This window comes from Pinus tabuliformis, chromosome 3_1 (assembly GCF_031772625.1).
Source record: "Pinus tabuliformis cultivar Carrire ecotype Pingquan chromosome 3_1, CPIR1, whole genome shotgun sequence".
NCBI classification, from domain to species: domain Eukaryota; kingdom Viridiplantae; phylum Streptophyta; class Pinopsida; order Pinales; family Pinaceae; genus Pinus; species Pinus tabuliformis.
The window spans coordinates 513490872-513503785 of record NC_142301.1 but is presented as its reverse complement, the minus strand read 5'-3'; the positions used below and the strand labels follow the sequence as shown (position 1 = coordinate 513503785).

Below are 12914 nucleotides of genomic sequence, written 5' to 3'. Positions count from 1 at the left end.
GGCCAGGAGCAGGCAAAAGCGACAGTGGTCTTCTGTGACAATAGCTCTGCTATTGCTTTGTCAAAGAATTCAGTGTTTCATAAGAGAACGAAACACATCGACACAAGGTTTCACTACATCAGAGAGTTAGTGAACAATGGAGAAATTGTCCTAGAACATTGCAGGACCCAAGAACAGGTTGCGGACATCTTGACAAAGCCGCTGGATCAGAAAAGCTTTGAATTTTTGAGGAAGTGTCTGGGTATGACCGAATGCCCAGCTGTTGAAATTAAAGGGGAGTGTTAAATGTGTAATTTCAACGCAGCCGAAAACCACCAAACAAAACCACAAACCGGCTGAAGGGATATCGCACCGCTTTTCCGAAAAGGTTGTTTCCGTAAGGAAGGCTCCGAACACATTCACTTGCCGCCACGCGTCCCATGTACGAACGCCCAAAAACCACTTTCCCCGGACGGTAAAAGTCGTTTGGTTTGCCGGAGGAGGGTGTGCGAACCACGTTGGATCAGCTCAGTGATCTGGGCGCGTGATCTCAGCCGTTGACTTTCCAAAGTTGCCCTCCGCCCATGTCACATCAAATTTTGTCATTTTCTTGTTGACCGCCGTAGGTGGAAACTTATGGTTTTTAATGCCTGTCGTATTTTCTTTGGTGGAGGCTTCAATATTGTTATGGGCATGTATTTAAAATAGTTATGGGCATAAGTTTTTTTATATTTTTTATATAACACGTTGTCATATGTAAAACAAAAAAGAGTCTAAGTGCTGTAGTTTTGATATATGGTGCATGCGCACGATGTCAAGTGTGAAGTGTTTTTTTATGGTGTGAGTGGAGTGGCAACGCACGAGCGTGTGTGATTTTTTTTGTATATGCACAACAGTGCTGTAATGTTTGTCTGCAAAATGAAAAACACAGGAATGTTTTGAAACTGTTTTATGTAACATCCACAGCAGTGGAAAATCTGTGAGAGCAGCAGAGTTTTTTTTTGATTCCCTCTTTGCACAGAGGAAGAAATATGTAACAGAGTTTCAGTTTTAAATTAATAGAAATGTGTTGTGACTGTGTAATGCTGTGTTCTGAGTGAATTTGTTTTTAAAAGGTTGTCTGCAAAAGATCCTGGACAGAGTAAACAGAGCATTGTCTCTGTGGTGAATTTTTATCTGGTTTTGGTATTTCTCCATTTAAAAATACCCAACAACGATGAATTAAATTTTTCTTAAGAAATTATAAATATATATTTTTAAATATAAGTTGGAAATATGTATTTTTAAAAATAATTATAGTCCACTTTGAGTGGGAAACCTCTTTTTACAACAAATATAATAAACAAGGCAATATTTGATCATAATAAAACTAGGTCTCTTTAATATACATATAGAAGAGAAAATATACAATTATAATAAAAAGGGACCATGAGGGTTTTTAGCCTACATAATAATATAACAATAGAAATGTAGTCACTTAATATCTGGTGCTTAATAAGGGTTTTGGGGTTAACATGGGGTTTATATGGGGCGTAGCATGCCTCTCCCCTTCAAAAAAGTGTTGTTCTTAACACTTGACTATATGTGGGTGTTTTAATATGAAAAATTCATCTTCCCATGTCACTTCTTCCACTAGCAGGTTCTTCCATTTGATGAGGTATTTAGTAATAACTCAATTTCTTAGTTGCTTAGTCCTTGTTTCCAAAATTATTTCTAGTTATAGTGTTATTTTCCCTTCTTCATTAATCTCCAATGTAAGAGTTTGGACTAGGATCTTATCAACGATTACCTTCCTTAAGTAAGAAGCATGGAAGGCTGGCTATTCACATGAAAATGGAGGTAACTCCAATTTGTAAGCCATACTTCAATCCTTTGAAACACCATAGAGGGGCCATAATACCCCAAAGCTAATTTATTTTCCTTATTTTGTTGCTTGAGGGACATCTTTTTATATGGTTGTAGTCTCACATATACCCAATCCCCCACTTCAAATTCCCTTTCATTGCAATGTTGATATGTTTGTTTCATCCTACTTTGTGTTGGCATAGTTGTAATTGATGAAAAATGAGTAACAAATGGTGATGAAAAAGTGTCATTTGATGTATGCACAATTGAAGTTGATGAGATGATGAAGCAGGAAGCAAAGACCAAGCCATTGGCTAGGGATAAAGAACATACTGGAGTGCTCACTATTTCCATGGATGTGTATACAACAAGCTTTCCAGAGGGCCTTGACCTCCTTCCTTGAGGGGAGGTCCCATAAATGTGCATCAAGTGGATAGCATATGTAAGGGATGGTGTGAGGAGGGTGGCTCAAGTCCCAACTTGATTTAATTCACCACATAAAACCATTCAATTCATCATCTTTAAACTAGGATTTTATTTATTTATCTACTTATTTTTAAAAATTAAATATATATCTATCTATCTATCTATCTATCTATATATATATATATATATATATATATGCTACATAGTAGCTAGTACCCCTCGCTTAGTTTAAATATAGTTAAAATAAAGTAAAAAGACAATAAAGAACTAAAATTACATATACCTCCTTTTGCAAAAACAATATTAACTACTAATAATGTAAATATAGTTAAATTAAAGTAAAAGACAATAAAGAACTAAAATTGCATATACCTCGTTTTGCAACAACAATATTAACTACTAATGAGAAAATTAGAAGTGAGATTTAGTTAACGGGAGGAAAAGGCATTAAAATTATGAAAGCGAACCATTCTTTTCATAGCTAGATACAATAGAACTCTATGGTAACTTGTTTCTAGAGTCTCCATATCATCATTACTATTATTTGTAGTTTCTCTTGTACAAAAAAAAGAAGTTTTTTTATATTGTTCTTAAAAAAAATAATATGTTAGAGTCACAAACCAAAGCTTTTACTTGGCTAGAGACCAAACACATATTAGTTAGAAAATACTATGATGTTCTTAAATAATATAATTCAATGTTGAATCCTCAATGCATAAGGAAGCTCTTTCACCTTCAAGAAATAAATATCAAATTGTTTAATATGTTCAAGCTAAAAAATAATGCTTCAATACTAAAATAATCATGTTTGTTTGCATAAGAAAATAACATAATACTACATTTGAGAACAATAAAAATGAGAAACAAATGAAATTAGCAAAAAGCCCCATACATTTTCTAGCATATGCTGCTTCATACAATTTCCAGCATAAACAATATGATTTCTAGTTAAAAGCACATGCAAAAGATAAAAAATATTTGAGGAAATAGATGGTTGGAGTTTATGCAATTAACCATGCAATTTCCAGCGATTAAAACACATTTTCCGTTGAAAAATTATGCATAATTTCAACAATGTATAATGCAGAAGATGGCTGGAAAAATCTTCAATCAACTCATAGTTGTCCCATCAAATTTCCAATGTCCACAGTGCATGAGAGCTAGAATTTTGTATAAAACAACCTACTTTGAAGACAATCATTGTACAAATAATTATTCTTTAAATTGATAATGTCCAATACATAACAATAGAGAGTTTAATATTAAAAGAGGTGAGTTCATTGAGGTCAACTTGTACAACACAAAATGATATCAGAATGATTTGTAATGCACGACCTGCCTATATAACATTTTTTGTAGGAATGCACTACTTCACAATTTTGGAACAGTCAATGGAGAGACATTTTGGTTGAAATATAAATAACAACCCCATGATACAACTAAATCATCATCAGTAAAGACTAAAATATGAATTTGTTAAATATTTTTTTAAAACATACAACATCTAGATATAAATAAAAATATGAATATATTAAATATTAGTTCTAAATAAAAATAAAAATTTAATTTCACTTATATAAATTATAACATCTATAACAATTATGTTGAATAATAATAACACAATAATCCCAAGAATGACATTGTCATTTTCCAAATCTCTCATATTTGAGTGCAAGAGATAAGATTTGAGTAGAATGAAGAATGGGATATGTATATATAAGACAACTGGAGAAAATTACATTCAAATTTTGTTTTAATTTTATTAATTTATTATTTTTAGAATTGTTTTTTACTAATTTAATTATATTCATTGAAATAAAAGTTTTATTGTATAGTGGTGAAGGGAAAAAATTAAAGTCAAATTAAAAATTAATAAGAAAATAAAAACTATGATTAATGGAATTGGAATTGAAAAAAAAAAAAAAAAAGATATAAAAAAATATAAGTCAAATTAAAAAGTAATAAAACTAAAAAATATAAAAAAATTATTGTTTTTTTTTAAATTATTTTTTCCTCTTTAAAATTTGCCATTTTAAAGTGAAAATATGGAAAAAAAATTATAATTGATGACATTGGAAATGATAAAAAATTGAAAAATAAATAAATTAATAATTAAAAACAAAGAAATTAGTAACTAATAGAAAAATAGAAGTTACTAAATAACTGCTAATCACCTTATAAATAAATAAATTTAAATAATAATAATAAAGGAAAAATTGAATTTCCAATGTTAAACAATAGATAATAATAATAAATGAAATTTTTTAATGTTAAACTATATGTAAGGGCCAAATTTTTTTCGTCAAAAACAAATCAATAAACTAAACTGGTATAATAATAATAATAATATACCTTTAAAGTTATAATGAAATTAGAAATCAAATTCATGTATGTTAATTTTTGTTTGTGAAATAAAAGACATGTTTATTACAACGATTTAACTAATAAAATCTATCACAATACATATTTTATGTCTTTTAGATTTTTATTGTATCAAGCACATGTTATTAACCATTAATTCTACTCAATTTCAGTAATATAAACGTTAGTAATAATGAAATATAAAAATAAATAAATATCAATATCAAATTATAAAAAAGGTTAAATTAGACAACTAAATAAAAGAAGAATTAATTAAAAAAAATTGTTGAATTTCACAGTTGAGGCCGAAGTTAAATTAGAAAAAGCAATTTTTAATGAATTAATTAAAATAATTCAAACATAAAGATTTATACGCTAAATATAAGTTATAAAGCAAAATTGGAGCTTGAGGTTAAAATTTTCGTTATAGAGATTATATTACCGATATTAAACGTCTATAGCAAGTTGAATCGTTGAATTATGAGAACAAATAGTAAATTCTTCTTTCTGATTTTTTCAAAGAAAGTCATTTATTAGATGGTTGTTGCTTTCTTGTATTTGCCAGATCACCATAGACCATGCTATTGCTGTGACATGTAAAGAGGCATACTATTGACATGATTGGCATGTTATGTCATGTAATTATCCATGCCTCTTGTCATGTAATTATCCATGCCTTCCCCCCTCCGAAATTTGCAGAGTGGACTTGGACTTTGTGAAATTAGAACTTTACAGAACAAACTCACATGAAATGGGGCAAACCGTGTGATAATTTTATTCCGTTCACAACTGTTAAAACACACTAATTTCTAACCAGCGAGGCTACGGTACAGGTGACCAATCTACAAGGTAGATTTTTATAGAGAAGCGTTGCGGCCTTCTCTGCAAATATCTGAAAAAAAAGGTTTGCACAATCCTTGCCAATGTGGGCTTCAACCAAACTGCCTACAAAGCTCTTGACCAGATTGGATTTCATACATCCAAACATCTTTGGATCCTGAATATACTCTTCAAAATCCTCCTCACCCATGCACGGCACCCCCTCGCAGACATGCAGGCTCTCAATATCGAAAGCGCCACTGTTCTTGACTGCCTGTGTCAGCTCATCAGCATTCGGAAAGTACCATGGAAGGTTGAAAGAATCTCTGAGATCCCAGCTAATTATTCCCTGCACATGACATCACAAGTTCACAACACCAGAGCACACACTAATGAACACATATGGAGATGCTATTTTACAGATCCACGTTGTTCTCTTAAAAGTATATATATAGCCATAGGATGGTTTGATATGAATTTAAGAGATATAGTCCGGAATTATGCCTGTTTGACGAGCTCGTCCCATGCATCTTCAAAGTCTTGGCCACAGAATTCGCCTCCCACAGAAACTTGCTGTGCAGGAGGCCAAGTGTCGGGCCTGCCCATCATACACAAGAAAAGCACGCCTCCCGGTGCCATTTCCTGCGCTCTGCAGTTGAAGAAAGTGTTGAGGTCCTTTTCAGATTGCTTTGAATAAGCTTCTGCAACATCGTGCCTGCCTCTGTTGATCCACACTCTTCCTTTGTTGTATAAGGGTGAACCTTTCTGCACAACAACTTGAGGCACCTGCCATTATAATATTATTAATATTTTTTTTTGGGGCCTAGGCTAGATTTTTTTTTTGGTGGGTTTAGGGTTATTTTAGTTTAGGGTTAGTATGGGGAAGCAGAGGATGTGGTATGTTTATCATTAGGATTGTAGGCAGATGTTTTTAGGATATTTCTCTCATAAAATTTGAATTTGTAATTTGGCGAGATTAAATTTCACTCAAACAAACTAATCTACATTTCCTAATTCCAAATCAAATTTCATGAATTCAAATCAGATTAATTTCATCTAATAATAATGCGATCTCACCTGTGAAAGCCAATGAAGCGCCATGACAGAGAAGCAGACATGAATGGTCGATCTCGGAAACAGAACGTTGTAAAAGGATCCGGGTACACCTGCAACAAAATACCCAGAATGGCCACGCCGGTCCAGCAGACCGAACAGCTCATTAAAGTCATTGCAAGGCAAATCAGAAAAGTAAGCCTGCAGCTCTGGCATTAAGCCCCCGCCATGGCCATTCCCACAGAGATTTGTGAGTGTTTTGACAACGAAATCAACGTCTGATACCGTGTTTGTACCGGTCGCACACCCAAGATCTGCAATTCTGAGAGGACCCTCCTTGGGAAATGCAAGCTTCTGAAGGGCTGCCTCAAAGAGAGGCTGCAATACCTGGAAGACATTCCTCTGTCTGTCGGAGTTTTCGGCGTAACATGCATCGCCATTGCCGGAGTACATGTGAAGAACTCCCTGCAGATTAATGCCGCCCCTGTGAACAATTTTCACATGTTGTAGACTGCCGTTATCCATTGCCATTTTTGCAACTTCATGTGAATTGGGCTGCCTCTCCATTTATAATACATAACAAGCCGCCGATAGAATGATGGAAATTTAAACCTGGGTAGAGAATCTTAACCAATTTAAATCAAACGTGGAGGGCGTTTTCATTTTCTAGTATTTAATCTGACATTTTCACTCGATTCGAAGACTTTTAGAAAACTTGGATAGCATTCTCAGATGTGGTAAATTCAAGTAAAAAACACGTGCAACAGATTCTTTCATACCCATACCCATTTGCGTCAAAGAATTAACTTCTGAACAAAGACCTGAAGAGTCCATTTCAACATCAGAGCTCATTTTTCCCCAACAGCCATATGTGTTTGACTCCAGGAAGGTCGGCATGGTTTATTTCTGTTAAAGACCAATGACTTCGCTTCGTAAATTTTGACAGTTGCTAAACATGCCCACGACTTTGATTATGTCCCGAGTCGATAAAAGAAATAGGCGGTCGACTTGAATGGGCGGCACGCTTACGCCCCGTGATGATAGAAATAAATCGGAGGTGGCAGTAATTTTTGCAGCTGGTTTTTTATCCGAAGCTAGTGGATTGAGGACGTTGCCATTAAGTCAAGTCTGGAGAACGAAAATATCTATTCTCAAAGAGTCATGCCTTGACGGCGGATGGTCTAATCGCATCCATATTCTTGAAATGGAGTGGATTCATGTAACATGTCAGGTGCAGTACAACTACGTTAATGTATAAACAGTTGGAATTATCCTCATAGTTTTTTAACGCAGGATATTTTCTTTTTGCAGAGATTGAATTTGATTGGCAAATTGTCTATAACAAAACGTACGTGTAAGATTGTGATTTTTTTGTTTAAAATAAGTTACGAATACATAAATAAATTGCAGGCATTATAGAAAAAATTTTGTAAGCTTGGTAGGACTCTTCAATTTATGTCTATTATTCACCCCGCTCGCTGGGAGGGTAGCACAAGATTCAAAACCCACGATCTCTAGTTCTGTGAAACTTCATTTCCACAACCATCGCCACTTGAGCTACCCTAGGCAGACAATTCAAGCCATTATAATTATGCTTATTGAATAACTTAAAAATCTCTATGAAATTTTGGTTAAAATAAACTAGGAAAAATGCTCCAAAAAGTGTGATTTTGTCTATTAGTTAGACCATGCTATGAAGCTATGATATTGTAACAAAGCCTATTTAACATTTAAGAACCTTCAATATTAAGAATCTTATCAATTTTTTTTTTGAAATGTATATATATTTAGCTGATATATTAATTTTTCAATAATAATAATAATAAAGAAGTTAAAGTTCTAATATAATTAATTTTTATGATTTTTTTTTAATTTTTTTAATTTAGACAATATAAGATGTATCATCAAGTAAGCATTTTGATGTCTATCCGCTTTTACAAATTATTTAATTTCTATTGTTGCATTAGTTATATAAATTAAATAAATAATTTTACATTCATATAAAATAAAATAAGGTTTTATAAATATATTTATTTTTACTCTTTTCGTTATAATTTTAAATTTAATAAATATTTTTTTTATAAATATATATATTTAAATCTACATGAATATAAATTTATTAAATAATTTTTTTTATATATAAATTTGAATAAAAAGATCAAAGATATAGAAAATTTAATCATTAAAATGATTAAATAGGATGAATTAAATTTTCCTAAAAAAGTTATAAATATATATTTTAAAATCTAAGTGAGAAATATATATTTTTAAAATAATTGTTGTCCACTTTGAGTGGGAAGCCTCCTTTTACAATAAATATAATAAACAAGACAATATTTCATCATCATAAAACTAGGTGTCTTTAATATACATATAGGAGACAAATGAAACAATTATAATAAAATGAGACCATTAGGGGTTCTAACCTACATAATAATATAACAATAGAAATGTAATCACTTAATATCTAGGGCTTAATAAGGGTTTTTGGGTTAACATGGGGCTTATATAGGGCTTAACATGCCCCTCCCCTTCAAAAAAATGTTGTTCTCAATGCTTGACTATATTTGGGTGTTTTTGTATGAAAAACTCATCTTCCCATGTCACTTCTTCCATTGGAAGGTTCTTCCATTTGATGAGGTGCTTAATAATTACTTGATTTCTTAGTTTCTTCATTCTTGTTTCCAAACTTGTTTCTAGTTCTAGAGTTATTTTCCCTTCTTCATTAATCTCTAGTATAAGAGTTTGGGCTAGGATCTTATCACTGATTACCTTCCTTAAGTAAGAAACATGAAACACTGGTTGTTCATGTGAAAATGGAGGTAGCTCCAATTTGTAAGCCATACTTCCAATCCTTTGTAACACCATAGAGGGGCCATAATACCTCAGAGCTATTTTATTTTCCTTATTTTGTTACTTGAGGGACATCTGTTTATATGGTTGCAATCTCACAAATACCCAATCCCCCACTTCAAATTCCCTTTCACTGCGATGTTGATATTCTTGTTGTTTCATCATATTTTGTGTTGGCATAGTTGTAATTGATGGAAAAGGAGCAACAAAGGGTGATGACAAAGGGCTAGTTGATGTATTCACAATTGAAGCCAATGACATGCTTATGCTTGTAGAGTAGCAAGGTATGGTGCAAATGAGATAAGTATGTGTTGCTTGTTAGAGGATGCATATGTTGTGATGTTGCTTGTTAGAGACTGATTATATGTGTTTGATGTGAGGATGATTATGTGCATATGATGATTGAGTTGATTTGCTTGAAGAGGTGTTGTTAAAGATGCATGAAAAAGTTGTGATGTGAAGAAATGGAAAATATTATGTTTCAAGGCAATGGCAATGGGAAATGTTATGTTGCAGATGTTGCAGAGGTCAGTTTAAAGAGGTATGTTGCAGATATTAGTTTGAAGAAGTATGTTGAGGATGTTGTAGAGCTCAGTATTGAAGGTATGTTCGTGTTCATGTTGACAATATTCTACTTAGTTTAGTTCTTGTTCATTGCATACCAATATACATTTTTAGTAACTATTAGCCATTACGGTAGTATACTATAGTAGTAAATTCTAGAGAATAAACATCATTATTGAATGCAAACCAAAATTGAAATAATATGTATGTGAACCTAGAGAGCTCAGAAAAAATTAACCATATATTAACAACATAACTCAATTATGAGTTTGTTGAATGCTATAACATATGGTTGTAAATAAATCGCTATGGTTGGCATGCGTAGGCCCGAGTTTCATGACTGATAAGACCTAAAAATAATTAATGAATTAAGAAAGATTCTTAATTGGAAGGTCTCCTCGCAAGGAAAGCCACAATAAACTTGTTACGGTTGAAAAATAATCAAGAATTTTGTAAGAACCATCATAATGGAAGAATTAATGCCACGTGAAATCATTGGGAAACTGTAATTTTCCTTTTGTGTAGTTGGATTCTTCTAGCATGTTACAACTTTTTTAGGAATTTTATGAGAAATAGTTTTACCTCCTTAATTAAAGAATCACAAAAATACATTCTCTGATAAATTAAATTTCTTGAATCTTAGAGTATGTGATTGTATGTTGGGGACTTCCCCGTAAGATTACATCTGAATGAGCCAAGAATTGTTGCAGAGAAATGGTTGGTTAAAATTCTTTTTAAAACCATAATAATGTTGGAAAATTGTGATAGAATATCATAATATGTCATGATTTAAAGAAAATTTAGTCTAAGAAAAAATAAAGCAAGTAAAGCATTTGAAATTTTTAAAATGAAAATTACAGGATGATGGCATCTTGGTTACTATAAGATACTAGATAAGCATGAAAAAGATTAGAAATAGTGATATAAATACTTATATTATCAACTTTATGCCAAATTTAGTCAATATTAACTAATCAAGACCAGAATTAATATTGAGAATATATAAATTCCCTGAGAAGGAATTTCTGTGGACCCTAAAAATGTCAAAGAAACCCTTGATTGGAATATACCTAAAAGAAATGGTGGGCACCAAATCTTTATGGGGTTACAAACTGATATTGTAGATTTGTGGCAAGTTTCATTAATTGGCCTATTTTATAACATTGCATAGTATAAAAGAGTTAAGGTTTTATAGGATAAAGATGACAAGGAAATTTTGATTGGTTGAAATGGTTGTTAATTGTAACTCCTATATTTAAAAATTTTGAGTTATTGCAACATGATAAACAAGAAGGATGTCAACTAGATTCCTTGTAGTAACCCAACGAGATTGCAAAAAGTTTATGGTTGAATGATGCAACCATAATTATGAGGGGGGGATTTTAATGTGACTTTTGCTAGTTTGATGTATTTCTTTTTAATAGATGCATAAGCTAATGAATGAAAATATAGGCATGATTAAAAAAATATAAAATATGAATTAGTGCAGAGATGCATGTTCATTAAAAATATATAAAATAATGAGATGTTAGGTCCATACAATAATGGATGTGCATGTATAAGGAATCCAAGGAGTATGTTGTCATAATATGGGTTAGATGATAAATAGTGGATAATGGTAAAAATGTGACCACGAATAGGTGGGAAATTGATTGGGGAGCCAATGAAATTGTTGTATGTAATGTTAAGAAATCAAGATACTAAAATGTAGGGTGTTGATGGGAGAACAACACAAGGGATACCTCTTCCTGTTGACATGCATGGTGTGCCAACATGATAAGTACACTAGGAAATAGTGTGCTAGCAGTCAATGGTTCTCCGAATAATTATTTTTAAAATGTTGACTATGACTCTTTAATTATAGGAATATTTGAAAAATTGTTGAATGATTGATTATATGCATGGTATGAATATGTGTTTACAAGATTTTAGGAGGAACTGATTATGTTTAAGACAATTATACTAACATGATGTGTGCTGAGACAGGTGATGTTTAGGAGTGCAAGGGAAGGACCCCATGGTTGTTGCACAGAGAAAAGTGTATATAACATCTAGACACCTTGACCAACAATATTCCATGCAAAGAGGGATGGAAACTCCAAGAATTGACTTTGTGCGAAATTCATGGATGAGGTGTTTGGTGCGGGGGGAGGAGGGGGGCGCAATGTGTTGCAAGATTTCATTGTTGCAATTTTCCTTATTCTCTTTTGTGGCCTTGAGCAGGGCCACACAACTTCTTTTTTTTACTATGTTGTTATGGTGGCTTCTTTTGTGTTTGTATTTTGTGCATTGGTCTTGATGGTAGCTAGATGTGAGGAAGAAAAAGGAAAAAAGGGCTCTAGAATAAGAGATAAATAAGAAAAACCCAACCGAAGATGCATAAACCCTCATTAAACCTATGCATGAAATAAATGAAAGAAAGGAAACATAAAAAAAATGATAGAATAACTAAAATGGACATGACTCAATCCACTTGAACAAAAAAGACAATGATAAAACAACCATGATAATGGTAGGAAGGAAATTGTCAGCAGTTTTAACAATGCTTAACTGATGTATATTTCATACTGTGAAATCATGATAAAAGCACATTGATGCAGTCTGATGTGACAAATCATTAGATGTGAGCAATCATGAGTGGCAAGGTAAGTAATTAATCTTTAAAAATAATATGATCATTGGGTGAATAGGATAAAAAAATGGAAATGGTAATTCTCATGTTTGATATTTTGTAGTGAAGTCATTTAATGAATTCCATGTTACCTAAAATGTCCATTAGACAAATATGCAAGATAATATATTATTGTTAATTAATATTGATTATGTGCTTATATTGATATCTTTGACCCTTGTTGGGTGCATGAATGAAAATTGACAGTTTCTGATTAGCATGTGAGAAGACGTGATGGAATTGAATATGAATTTGAATCAGGAGTGAGCTTTTCTTCATAATAAAACCATCGTCAGGTTAAAGTGTTATGAAAGCCTTTCAACCTTGAGAAGGCTACCTAGGA

General features: G+C 32.3%; 1 pseudogene; it reads right to left on the bottom strand.

Moving 5' to 3' along the window:
• Positions 1 to 5413: 5413 nt before the first annotated feature.
• LOC149188066 (gibberellic acid methyltransferase 2 pseudogene) lies at positions 5414 to 7050 on the bottom strand (annotated as a pseudogene).
• Between the last annotated feature and the right edge of the window lie 5864 nt (positions 7051 to 12914).